This window comes from Mytilus californianus, unplaced genomic scaffold (assembly GCF_021869535.1).
Source record: "Mytilus californianus isolate M0D057914Y unplaced genomic scaffold, xbMytCali1.0.p SCAF_7, whole genome shotgun sequence".
Taxonomy (NCBI): Eukaryota; Metazoa; Mollusca; class Bivalvia; order Mytilida; family Mytilidae; genus Mytilus; species Mytilus californianus.
Genome location: NW_026262723.1, coordinates 82,599,602 through 82,612,279, shown reverse-complemented (window position 1 = coordinate 82,612,279; position 12,678 = coordinate 82,599,602). Strand labels below are relative to the sequence as shown.

The window sequence follows — 12,678 nt, the reverse complement described above, 5'->3', positions numbered from 1 at the left end:
TCTTTTGTAAACAAGTTCAAGTAGCGGATAATTACTTCATAATAGGCCAGTTTTTCCTTCCTGGTGGCTCCACTGTCCCTCCTTTCCTAGTCCAAATGCAGTAGCTCCTACAATGTGTGTTCCCGGTAAAGTTTCGTATGTATTACCATGAGCAGGTATTCCAACTACCAGTTTTTTTCTAGGTAAACCAGCATTTAGCCACACTTTTATGGATGTTTTCTGCCAAAAATGTTAATCATTGTTATGAGCAATGTCGCATTATTTGCATACTCTTGGGTAAAAATATACTACGCACTATTAACATGCTAATTTCCCATAACGCCTGAAAATTATTTTATTCTGTTACAAAGATGTAAATGAGGTTTGGTTTACGTTAAATATAGACTTGATTGTAATAGTATTCATTATTCTTGGGGTTTTTTACGCTACTAGTTCTGAAATAATTTATTCTGAAACGATCATACAACATGAACAAAATCAAACTTTACATAACATGAAACATAAAAAGAAATTAAGTGATACGGTCATACCATTCCATGACAAAAACAGCGCACGACAATTTAAATTAAAACCTACCACATTCAAATTCTTTGTGAATGAATGTGAATTATCAGCATCGAGTGCACTTCCATGAACAATAGTATATTTATAGTCTCTATTAAAGTTGAATGATGCAAGATTGACGAAGTTCAGATATCTGAAAAAAAATATTATAGACATGTAAACTAGATGTGACATACACTATGCTATAGAAATTAGAACTAGCTTTTCGTCTACAAAAGACTCATCAGTAACGCGCGAATCAAAAAAGTTTAAAAGGCCAAATAAAGTACGAAGTTGAAGAGCATTGCGTGTCTTAACAATATGTCAAGCTCTAAATACCATCGACGGTTATGTTTCCTACGTACGTGATATTGTAATGGACGTTGCTATATACTACCTCTATACGTTACAAGTGAATTAAAGCAAAAACTACTTACTGACTCAAAGAAGCAATGTCGTATCTTGAAGTAGTATCAACTTAAAACGGTGGTACACGTGCTGATTTAATCAAGGGACGACGACTCATGATGTTTCCATCAAAGTCAAATAACTGGCGTATTGACTTAAAAAAGAAAATATTCCATTAGAATCACATAAAAAAATTTTTGGTAAAGTAACAATACTACATTATAAAATGCATAATACCTCACTAGGCACTCTCGGTAACGTGAGTCTGGTAAGTCAAATATAAACAAAAATAAGCATACCAAATTTGTAATGGTATTATATTAGGTCAAATGATGTTCCTTTCAAATTTATCATTTTCCCCAAGGAAAACATAATTTAAAAAGGGACCCGTGAGCTTGAAAAATCAAATAAACACGTTTTTCTCGAAACTGACAAACATTCGTCTTTTTTATTCCGTTCAATATATAGCGTACCTGTCAAACATCAATATTTTTCTTTTATGGAGAAGACTTTACAATTTTTACACTACATTGTGTATGTCTAGCTATCTTAATTTTGGCAATAAACCTATCAATATAATTAAAAATGTTTTAGGTTATATTTAAAATGATTAAATGACAACTTTGAGGACATAAATAATAAACATTCAAACTTGACAAAGCTTCACCATGAATTTTTTTTTTTTACACTTTTCATCATGATAAGTAATGGTTGCTTCTCCAATTTAATTTTGTGCCATACACTTTAAGGCCAATATAAGACCAAAGTGACCATTGTAAACCAAGGTCAATAATAATGATAGCATAAAGGAGAAAGTGTGTAAAACATACATAACGAAAGCATAAAAAAACTTAACTTTGATTTTCGACTAAAGAGTAATTCAAATAGTATAAACTTTGTCATACATTAAAGACAACTTTCAAAAATATAAAATTTCTATTTAACTGATATGACGTTTTTTGAATGATGTAGCTAACTTAAATAAATCTCAAAATGCATGCACATATGTGTGATCATATTGAGCGGACGGCCGAAATCAGTTATTGTTCTAGTTTTTTGGAGGGCATTGTGTAAGATAAAAAAAAAGGCAATAGTAGTTTACCGCTGTTCAAAAGTCATAAAGCGATTGAGAGAAAAAAATCCGGGTTACAAACTAAAACCGAGGGAAACACATCAACTATGAGAGAAAAACAACGGAAAACAGAAATACTGAAGTGCAACATACTCATATTTTTTTGTTATATCCTAACTAGACGATGGAGAGTTGTCTCATTGGCACTCATACCACATCTTCTTATATCTATTAAGGTTGTTTATACATTTAAAAGGACCTCTGGTTTTTTTTTAGGATTTTGCTAACCAAACAGGTGTATTCATATACAAGTGCGAGTGTTTTCCCTTTTGGCTGAATGGGTCTGCCATTTCAGATTTTATTCCTAGAAGAATCTTTATATCAGATTTAAGCTGCCGTAGTCTGGTAACTTCCGCATACTGACCTTAAATTTAAGAAAATCTATTGAAATTCAACTAAAAAAAATCTGAAATATCACTTAAATCCCAATTGGTACTTTAACCACATGCATATTAGGATAATCATGATCCTGAATCTGAAGCAAATAAGTAACGCAAAAAAATTTCAAAATTCATTTGATGCATATCCATTTCGGAATTTTATTTACTCCAAACGTCGAATTGCAATGAAACCCAAATTAACCCCAAATTACCAAGAAGAACATTTTGCTGCTTGCCTATCACAGAAGTTAATAATTTTCCTTGAAATTGTGCAAACATCTGGAAGGTGGTGGCATTTAACCGCATACAACAAACTTGCAAATTGGTAAAGTGAAACAAGTTGCTTTGTATGAACAATACCTTTGTAAGGTGAGAAACCCTTTATAAATCTGATCGAGGCTGAATTTCAAATTGCAATTTGCGACATAATATTCTAAATATTTCACCACGAAATTGGAAATAATCTGTGTTTAGGTGTCTTTATGGAATTTCCGTTGTGTAATTTCTAATTGTTCTGCTCATCGAAACTTTACTTGATATGCATTTGGCAAAAGGCGCATGATACTTAATCCTCTCGGTTAAATGTGATAATAATACAGATTATTTTATAAAAGACTATGGTTAGATGATTGGGTTGTTACTTACCACTATTTCCTAGATCATTAATTTCTGTAGGCATGATTTCAGTCCCTACTATTTTAGCATATTTAAAGATGATATGAGTACACAGGTTAACATCTATTTGCGTTGCAGTAAAAGTATACTGACTTTTGACATATTGTGCCTGGTTGTCGAAGTAACATACTCTGTGAAAACCTGTAAAACCACATATCATTGAATTAGTTTAAAGATGTTAATTTGATGAAATTTACTACAGTCTATCTAGTTAAACTTCAGAATTTCAAGAACTATTACATTACACTCGGTCATATATTTAAGTTATGTTTTGAACTAACATTTGAGTGTCTAGTAAACAAAGTAAAATTTGTACATTTTTTTCTAATGCATTTTACATTTTTCCGCAAAATTACAATTCATCAAAACATAATAATTCTATTGACCCTTTGCGTAAAGAGGGACAATCCAAATGTCTAAGAGAAGAGAAAATAAATCTCGTCTAGGCATAGCGTAACTATTTCAGCACACGAAAGAACCAATGAAACAGCTCTATGAAAGTTACTATCTCGCATATCCTAATTTCTAGCTTCCGTATTAATTTCCCTCCCTCATCTCGAGTGATCGCATTGCAAATATATGCATGACATATTTGCTACTGGACGTTAATCTAACAACCACGACTATTTGTCAAGTCGGTTCATCCATTCCCAATTATGAAATTATAAAAAGTATGGTTTTTGTTGAAGAACCCAACAGTGTCTATTTCTTTCGAATATTCAATAATCTATTTATAGTTCTTAACTTCAAAATATATATATTTTATTTTGTGTTCTGTCGGTGTCCATGTGATTATTTTATATTATTAAAACGAAAATGTATGTATCAACAACATATGATATATAAGAAAAATCTATGGATTTAAAATTGGGGATTTTATGATTTTAATAAAAATTTAAGAGCGTTTTCGCCGCTTTCTATACAAATGTTCATCTATTATGAAAGAATTCAATCAGTAATATTTTAGAAAATAAAAGAGATAAATGCATTATTTTTTTTCGATTTTTAGTTATAGTTCAACGAACCAAAGTTGTATGCAAAATGTTACCAAAATCTGTGACATAGCCCATTTACTGTAACTTGACCTTTAATGGGCATTAGCTACGAGATATGAAAAAAATTAGAATATGATTTTTTTTGTTCAATCATTAATAAAAGTGATATAATGAAATAATAACTCGCTTTTAGCAGACTATTTGGTTCAATTTTGTCAAATAACCAAAGAAACATCGCTGATGAATTATTCAACTGACCTTCAATTCAACTCATTAGCTAGAGATTGGTTACGCATTATTAGTCGTGTTCAGCCATTAAAAGGAAAATAATGTCAACATTGAAGCAAAGGTGAACCATTTCGTTGACATATTCGATCCCTAAAAAGTCATTCTTATACAGGTAAAAACGATGATTAACTTATTTTTTCAACGTATAAAATGAAATCAAACAGAGTTAGAAAAGTCCAATTGCACGAGGTCGCTATCTATTTATGTCTATATTTATGTTTATATCGGGTTATGTCGGAGGTCATCTCGATGGTTAATAAGATGGCGTCTAGACTAAAATACTCACGAAATGCTGATATATATATATATAATCGAGTACATGCATTGTTAACTGTTTATTTCAGAATTATTGTAATTTGGATATACGTTTTAGTATGTTATAAATCAAAAATGAAAATTTGAGTCGAATCGGTGAACATTGAATTTTACAGCTAATGCCCCTTTAAAATGCGAACATGGTGCAGCTAAAATATCACTACTTTGATAATGTGTCGTATCGATGCTTGTGTAACATACTTGAATATAGCATTATTGTGGGAGTTATTGAAATAGTTAAAATTGTCGAATTATGGTTCTGGTTTGATGAATAATCTTATGTTGTTTTGTTTTTTTTCGAATAAAAAATCTTAAACAAGATCTTTTCATTTAATGCTTGCTTTATGCACTTGCAGCCCTGTACAGTTTTGTTTATTGCTTTAACGTGTCATCAAAGGACAAATTAATGATATGGCACTGACACCTTTTTATTAATTTCAATGTAATAACCAACATAACAGAGGGTTAACTCATTGGTGTGTATTTCATATCTAATCAGACATTTTCATTGGCTTTAACAAGCCGTGAAAAATAATTTGAAGTGGAAAAAACATTTAATAAATTTCGTACGTCCAAAGTGCTTTACTGGATTAACCCTCACCAGGAATGCTGCAACCCAAACATGTAAAAGCAAGGGCTGTATGGATCTTAAACGAATAGCCAACTTCATCCAAGGTCAACTTTGTATGAGAGAGTTGGAACCTTAGTTTCATAATAATGTCTTAATCTATCAAAAGAGAATTTAAAAAAAAAAAGAAATATGTTATTTGGCTCAGTCAAGCAAGCAAGTTGGGCTGTATATTTTTACCACTGTTGGCTTGAATTGACATGTATATTGCTTTCAAAATATTTTGGTACTAGTGTACATGAAAACTGAAACACAAGTCGTACATAAAGTTGTTTTTTTCTTTTTTCATAAAACAAGAATTGGCTTTGATAATAGTTTTGTCCAAACAATGTATAAAATAATTACCAGTTGACGGTTGAGGACGTGAGCTTGGTGAGGTTGTAGTTACTGGTTTTGGTGTGGGTGAGTCATTTGTCGTGAGTTCATTTGTTACAGCTGATATCAATGGATAGACGCCTTCATCGCATGCATCCCCTGTGAAGTCGTCCAAATCAAGAGCCCAAAACATAGCTCCTAGTCCCTTCTCTTTAATATACTTTGCCTAAAAATGTATATGTTTTTTAAATACGATTTCTTTTTTGTAAAAAAAAGTTTTGTAATGATCACTGTAATGTTAAATGTACGAGAATTACCAGCTTACCTCAAATGAATCATTAAAAAATTAAAAGAAAGACGCAAATGCAAATTTTGCGTGTATTCAACCTACCAAGGAAGAACCTTAAACATATATTAATTCAAATATCATAATATTTAGAAAAAATATCAAAACGGCAACATTCATCAGTTGAACATCCTAGATTTCGGTAATCGCATGGCTACAAATGATAATTTTGAATCATTAAAATTAACAAACCATGCAGATGTATTAAAAAAAAAATTACAACTGGTTTATTCAAAGTTGGCTATCATTTTTACTCTGTGTAAGAAGTTCTCGCTTTGTTCTAAAGAATCTGTCACTGCCATGTGCCGTATTTATTATCATTTGCGTGTATATATATGGCATGCAACTTTTTACTTCTTGTTTGAAAATTCTTCCTTCCGTCATAAATATGCATGACATATTTGCCACTTTACGTTCAGAAAACAACAATCAATCAATTATATCTCTTCTAAAATTGCAGTACTATAGTGAATTTAAACATTATTTAATAATTGATAAACGATTCGTTTAAACCTTTGATCAGATATAAACACATCTCGTCACTCTCCTATTATTTCAAATTTCCGATACAAAGAAAAAGGTATTATTGAATATCAAAGGAAGTAACCCATCAAAGATACAAGGCTTGTAATTTTTGCACGCAAGACGCGTGTTTCGTCTACAAAAGAAAATTCTTAGTGATTCAAACTATTCAAAGCAAGGGATGAATGCATTATACGCCATTCTTGTGCATTTTGAAATTGAAACAGTTCATTTATAAATATGATCATATCAATGATAATTCATGGGGTAACACAGATTTGCCAACTAATGGACATAGTGTTACTGCATGGGTTATGATGATGATGATGATGATGATGATGATGATGATGATGATGATGATGATGATGATGATGATGATGATGATGATGATGATGATGATGATGATGATGATGATGATGATGATGATGATGATGATGATGATGAGGAGGAGGAGGAGGAGGAGGAGGAGGAGGATGAGGAGGAGGTGGAGGAGGTGGAGGAGGAGGAGGAGGGAAGGAGAAGGGTGTTTGACATTCAGCGGCAAATTATATGCATATTTGGGTCAAAAGCATTTTGATACGATATTAATATAAATCCTGCTGTGTACAAGACCGACATGCTGAGCCTATTTTTGTTAGCGTATTAGTACACAAGGTAACAGTCCACAGGAAGATATATCACCCTAATTTGTGTTGAAGAAATTGAAAAAAAAAATTAAGACTTATATAATAATGCAGACATTGCTGAATATTCCTTATTTTCAACTCACAAGAAAAACGCACGCTAAAGTGTATCTGAATTAATAAAGATAACAAAACACCGTAAAAGAAATGATTTCAAAGGTTTCAGCATTAATTTTTGATATTAAAAATCACGCTATCAGATAACGGCGTCAAAAGAAATAAAATGACGTTAAATGTATTTGTTGACATTTTTTCATCTAAACTGTCTCGATCATTACTAATAAACGGTAGAATATTACAGGCTGCATTTCTGTAAATATTGACAATGCATTTTCCCATAGGAACTCCCTGTTCGGCTAAAACTGTACCACTTTTACTATGAAGTTTTGAAAAAAATCATATCCTAGAATGGAAAGTTCATATGCACTACTATTTTTTCAAAGGTCAAAATATAGGACTGTGCGGCATATTTTCAACGTTTATATGCCCCGAACTTCTACGAGTTTAAACTAACACTAAATTTCTTAACTACCCCTACCTCGACTGTAGGGTTACCACAGATTTCAATATAAACAATATACACATGTATATTTACTGGTAACATTCCCAAGTTATGTCTCTTTGAGATGCAACATAGAGATCATAACTGGGAACCAGTATGTAAACAAAATTAATCTATGAATATTCTATATCTCCCCAAAAGAGGCGTGGTTTGAGAAACAGCTGTATTTACAAAGTGCAACCTATACAAACATTTATTGAAATAGAAAACTCTCTAAAAACACTTTTTCTCACATTAATACTTATTTATCAGAATTATAGCCTTAAAGAAATCACTGCATATACTCTAAGTTTTCTTTTACTGTACATTTTATACTGCCTCCCCTGTTCAATATTTCAAAGAATTTGAAAACAAGACTTTAATAAATGCCAGCTTACCCTATTTGCATGTTTGCTGACATAAATTGCATAGAACCTGTCTAAAATTGTCCTGATAACATATTGAAAGCATTTCAGAATACTGTAAATGTAATGTTTAGCAGTCAATCATTCCAACATTCAAGATTATATAAAATATCCAATCCTGCCCCCTGTCTCCAGTTCACATCTTACTGTATGCCTATTTGTCAATAAAAGTTCTCATTTTCTGCCTCAAATGGTCAGTTTAGAATTCTTGTCAAAACAGTATCATCTGTAACCATATATCTGACACAATTTAGCTAATATATGAACTAGAAGTGTCAAAACAAGCCATATTTGCAATACAGTCGAACCTCGTTGTGTCGAACTCGGTTGTGTCGAAAACTCGGATGAGTCGAAGTAATTTCTCGGTCTCGGCATAATTCCCGTTTGATCAATGCATTTAAACCTCTGATGAGTAGAAATCGGATGATTCGAATTCTCGGTTAAGTCGAGGTAATTCTTAAGTCCGTCGATGTAAAATTGATGTAAATTGACCCTGATGTCTCGAAGTGCAAAAGTAAAAAAAAAAATCGAAAGAAATAAAAACTTTAAAAATAAAATTCATAACGGATGTTTTTCTTGTTTAACCTAATCATTTCCATAAGTGATTAAAGCTGTGTAAACATACTTGTTTATATAACAGTTAAAAAGATAACCATGTTTATGGTGACCGCTAATCAACACCTTTGTTGATCGTTCAAGCGGAACTAGAATGTGCTGAACATATTTCACTTGGTTTAAAAACGAAACGAATTTAAATGACACAAGCTGAGATTAAATTAACCGTTAGAATAAGAACAATAATTAAAAGGATTAAAATAGTTTATTAATTATTATGAGTCGGTCTTTTTAATCTATGAACACTGTTCACATTCTTTAAAGATTAGTTATGAAAATATTTTTACTTTGCTATAAAAGGGTTTGCACGGCCACAATAGTTCATTCTTACAGTACGTGATGTTAGCTGAACAATCTAGAGAAGGCACCGGGTCATCCGGGGGGATAGCTATATCGGCTAAGAGAGAACTCAATGTCAAATCAATAGAAGATAAATACCAAGCCATAATAGAAGTCGAAAGGGCATCAAAACCCAAGTCAGAAATTGCACGCAGTTTTGGTGTTCCTGCAAATACACTATCCACTTGGATAAAAAATGCTAATAAAATTAAAGAAGCTTACCAACAAAGTAGTTTTGCCCCTGAAAGAAAACATATGAGAACTGCAACTTATGAAAATGTTGAACACGCCCTACTCAAATGGTTTACTAGTGTAAGAGATCAAAACTTACCTATCTCAGGTCCAATGCTAACAACAAAAGCAGAGGAATTTGCAAAAAGATTAGACCACCCAGAATTTAAATGCAGCAATGGTTGGCTTGATCGTTTTAAAGATCGCCACAACATCACATTTAAAAAAAATTGTGGAGAGGCTAAATCTGTTGATGTTAACAGTGAAGCTTTGAACGATTGGGTAACAGAACTGAAAGGCATAATGAATGAGTTTACACCAGATAACATGTTTAATGCTGACGAGACTGGGCTATTTTTTTAAATTGTTGCCAGAAAACACTTTAGAGTTCAAAGGTGTAGATTGCAGTGGTGGTAAACGAAGTAAAGAGAGATTAACTGTTATGGTGTGTACAAACATGTCTGGTTCCGAGAAAGTCGAAATACTAGTCATTGGTAAATCAGTTAACCCAAGGTGCTTTAAGAATGTCAAAATGCTACCAACACAGTATGAGGCAAATAAAATAGCATGGATGACATCAGAAATCTTTACCAACTGGTTAATAAAGCTTGACAAGAAATTTTTACGGCAGCAACGTAAAGTAGCAATGATAGTTGACAACTGCCCTGCTCATCCTCACGTTGAAGGCTTGAAAAGTATTAAGCTGGTTTTCTTGCCACCTAATACAACCAGTAAGACACAACCCTGTGACCAAGGTATCTTTCAGAATTTAAAAGTTCACTACCGCAAAAGGGTCCTAATGAAACAGATTGCATGTGCCGAGAGTAAAACAGAGTTCAGTCTAACTGTCCTAGATGCACTCCGATTTCTTTAACGAGCTTGGTTCTCAGTCACAGCCACCACAATAAGCAACTGCTTTAGACATGCAGGTTTCATTGTTGACATTGAGTCCGGAGTAAGTGACCAACAAGAAGAAGAAGATGACGACGACGATGATATTCCACTAGCCCGTCTTGCAGGAATTAATTTCACAGAATACGCCGACATCGACACTGATATTCCAACCACTGAGCCACTAACAGACGACGATATTATCAACCACATAACTTCGAGTATGAAAGAAACAGAAGAAGACAGTGACGAAGAAGATACGATCACGATAGAAAAACCCGTTCCGAATTGTCTGCCATGGTTGAAATGACTGATACATATCAGTCATACTTTGAAGCTCAGGACGATACAGAAGAACTGCTTCCACTACTCGCCAAGATCAACAACTATTTCAACAGAAAACAGCTTAAAAGAAAGTTAAACGCAAAGCAGACGACCCTAATCAGTGATCTTTCAGGACTTGTTTCGTTTCGCGAGTGATTCCATAATTTATAGTGACTGACCTTTGTAAATATTTGTGTATTGATTTTATTTGTGAATGTTGTGTGTTGAATCTGTACTTGTGTGTTTAATTAGTATGATGGAATTTATGAATAGCTAGTGCTTACCTTTCAAAGTTAGTAGTGCTTGTCTTTTGTCTTTTATGAAAATAAATGTAAGCTTTCTTACCTGATAATTTATTTGCTCAGTAAAGAATAAACTACGTTAACTGTGTTTACATTTTTATTTATAGAAAGAAAAAATAAGGAGCATGAATACACAATCATATATTATCATATCGAAAAAAGCAAAATGATCAATAAACATGTATCTAGTTTACAGAAATCACATATTGGTATTTCATACATTTCAAATATATGACGTCACACTCGACCTCGGATGAGTCGAATACTTTCGACTGGTCCCTTCGACTTCGACACAACGAGGTTCGAATGTAGTTGTATATATGCAGATACCAGTCTGATGTATAAATTCACTTAAAATGTTATAGAGATGACTTCTAACATCTGATTTTTGTATAACTCCAAGCACAGTTATTGGTTTCTATAGAAAGACATTTAAAATCATAAAATCATAGCATTTACAAGTTAAATTATTTGTTTTATGACCCAGGGGGTAGGCAATTTTCTCAGTTTTTTGCCCCTGGGGCCTCAAATTTCTTAAATTATTCTGCTTTTTCTAGCAATATGGAATATTAAGTACATATTCAGGATAGAACACACTATTGTAAGTTTTATTGAGATATTTTGTATTTCGAGCTTGTATTTTTTATGCCGCGGTGACAAAAAAGCAGATTTAGGTCACAGTTACGGCTTACTTTTGGGTTATCGACAGGACAAAAACACCCAACCAATAATATTCATGAAGGATCTATGAGTTTCAACGACTGCGATGAGTAAATATAAGCACTTCTAAACAATTTAACTTACAGATATGCATATATTATAAATTCATTCTGCATTCAGGCCTTTAAGTAAACATGCATACTGTAAACTGTGAATTTGTGCTGAGTCATCATATTTAAGGCCCAGGATTTTATCAATCTTCATTAGATATTTATAAAACTTTATATTTGAGTTAATTTCATTAAAATCTGTGAGATAAATCAAGTTTGGTTAAATTCTGTATGTTCTCTTTTTTCAACCAATATAGGTTGCATTTCTGTAAATATTGACAATGCATTTTCCCATAGGAACTCCCTGTTCGGCTAAAACTGTACCACTTTTACTATGAAGTTTTGAAAAAAATCATATCCTAGAATGGAAAATTCATATGCACTCCTATTTTTTTCAAAGGTCAAAATATAGGGCTGTGCAGCATATTTTCAAAGTTTATATGCCCCGAACTTCTAAGAGTTTAAACTAACACTAAATTTCTTAACAACTCCTACCTCGACTGTAGGGTTACCACAGATTTCAATATAAACAATATACACATGTATATTTACTGGTAACATTCCCAAGTTATGTCTCTTTGAGATGCAACATAGAGATCATAACTGGGAGCCAGTATGTAGACAAAATAAATTATCTATGAATATTCTATATCTCCCCAAAAGAGGCGTGGTTTGAGAAACAGCTGTGATTACAAAGTGCAACCTATATGCTGAAATTTATATGGTGGATAGTATATACTATGAGGATGTTCCGTGTTCTTTATATTTAGAGGGGTTTGTTTGTATTGTTCTATCATGAGTTTTCTATGTAAAAAATATACCGAACTCCCAGACAAATTCAAAAAGGGGAAATCCATAAAAACTGACAATCAAACGCTATCAATCAACGGAGCAAGTGAAAAACAACTGCCATATTCTTGACTTGTAATGTTTTGTGTGGCTTTGGAACAAAGGTTTTGTCATTCCTTTGATAATTTCGTTGACCTCTTGTTATCATGATTTTCTTCTGT

The 12,678-nt window shown here is 32.7% G+C and overlaps 2 protein-coding genes across 5 annotated transcripts in view; one reads left to right on the top strand and one right to left on the bottom strand.

The window, feature by feature from the left end:
- LOC127709317 (acidic mammalian chitinase-like) overlaps nucleotides 1-12,678 on the bottom strand; it is a 109,544-nt gene that overhangs the window by 4,809 nt on the left and 92,057 nt on the right. The gene's annotated exons all lie outside the window — the stretch shown is intronic.
- LOC127709319 (uncharacterized) overlaps nucleotides 1-12,678 on the top strand; it is a 143,684-nt gene that overhangs the window by 71,528 nt on the left and 59,478 nt on the right. The gene's annotated exons all lie outside the window — the stretch shown is intronic.